The sequence below is a fragment of the Charadrius vociferus genome, unplaced genomic scaffold, assembly GCF_000708025.1.
Source record: "Charadrius vociferus isolate BGI_N301 unplaced genomic scaffold, ASM70802v2 scaffold999, whole genome shotgun sequence".
Taxonomy (NCBI): Eukaryota; Metazoa; Chordata; class Aves; order Charadriiformes; family Charadriidae; genus Charadrius; species Charadrius vociferus.
In genome coordinates, this window is record NW_009658627.1 from 607090 (window position 1) to 608800 (window position 1711).

Below are 1711 nucleotides of genomic sequence, written 5' to 3' on the forward strand. Positions count from 1 at the left end.
GGGCAAGAGCTTTTCTGAGGGCACATGTTTAACCCACTAGCTCAGAGCTGAGTATATGTTTCCTCACCTGGTCCTTACATACCATGCAGTGATGGACCATGTCCCTGACTGAGTGCTTATTCGGGGGCCGGTGTGCCCATGACCATCTGCCGAGCAGCTGGATGGCAAGCTAACCCAGCTGCAGGTACCAGGAGCGCTTCCCCACGGCACAGGAGGTGAGCACACGCTGCAGGTATGGCACGCACCTCTGGCATTCCCATAAGCCAAATTACCAAAAGCAAATGCTGATGCCACAGGGCATAGATGACTGGGAAACTGTGATTTAATTCACTTTCCTTCCTCTCAGTTCCCCGAAACCTGTATTTCAGTTGTTCCATTCTCCTCGATGCTCCCATTGCTTGCCTGCCACTCTCCTCTCATTTGCACCAGTGTCTCACCACACCAGTTTATTTATTGGGAAAGAAGGGGAAGGACACGAGATGAGCCTGCCCCCAGCTACAAAAAACAGCAGTTTTTTCCTACTGAGAGAGGTCAGAAGAAAGCCGCAGTAAGGTACAATCAATGCACAGCCATGGCGTGCAGGGGAACACCCAGAGACTAAACCACAACACGCCTGAGGTTTCTTTGAGTCACAGGCTGAAGCCTCTTTTGTTCCTTTATCAATTTCAGCCCCAGGAGCCTTCTCACCTTTCGTTGTTTTTAAGCATTACTTACCGAGGCATTTTTATGCCCAATACATTACCTTAACTTCAAAACCAGCAGAGCTCTCTAAAGGTTGAAGGAGAGCTTTTATCAGCTTCAGTTACAAAGAAAGTTACAGATCTTTGGGCATCCTTTGTTGAAAACACATGATACCTCTTGGGCAGGCTCCTACCAATTATCAGTTGGTTTTAATACAAATTAACCAACTTCCCTTCTTCATTTCTCAGTGCTCAGATCCCCGGCGGCTGCGCTGCCTCGCTCCACTGCCTTCACAATCCTGTCCTCAACCCTCTCAACCCCGGACCCCCCCAGGGGGGCTGGCTGTCACGCCCCACCTGTACACGGAGGGACATCAGTGGGCTCTGGGCATGAGGATCCTTCCCAAGGGGCTGTTAACCCCTGCTGAGAGGAGGAGATAAGCAGCTCTGCAGCAACCGCTGCTGCTTGCCGGAGCGCAGAGTTTTCTAAGGAAGTTGAATTTGAGAGCAAGAACCGCACACCTCAGCTGTCCTCGCCCGTACGCGGACGTCTCATCTCTTGTTGCTTTTTCTTTCCCGTCTAAACGGGGAATAGCCTCAGATCTAGCACATCCCGAGCGCTTCTTCTCAGAAAAGCGGTCCTTTTATCAGAGACCCGTTTTCTGCTGGGGTGGGGCCCATAGAAAAGATACCACACACCTCTGCAGGGCAGTATTTGGTGCAGAGGGGCGCAGGCACCGAGCCTGCTACTTAAAAATCAGGGTGTCTTTAAAGAATGAGGTCCTGTTTTCGTCTTGACATCAGAGCCCTCCGCAGCCGGAGGGCCACCCCACCCTCTCGCACCGACGGGGACGATTGAGTAACGCGGTCCCACCCGCGGCGCGGCGCTGCCCAGGGGCGACCGGCGAGCGGCAGTTTGCCCGGGAGCGGCGAGGGGAGCCCGGGGTCCCGGCGGGGCTTGGGGCGCTGCAGCGGGGCGGGGGGAGCAGCCGGGCTCACCCAGGGGTCGGGGGGGACCGCGGAGGACACCC

General features: G+C 54.8%; 1 protein-coding gene across 1 annotated transcript in view; it reads right to left on the reverse strand.

Moving 5' to 3' along the window:
- GSTT2 (glutathione S-transferase theta 2) overlaps nt 1–1711 on the reverse strand; it is a 5857-nt gene that overhangs the window by 3483 nt on the left and 663 nt on the right. The window lies entirely within an intron of this gene.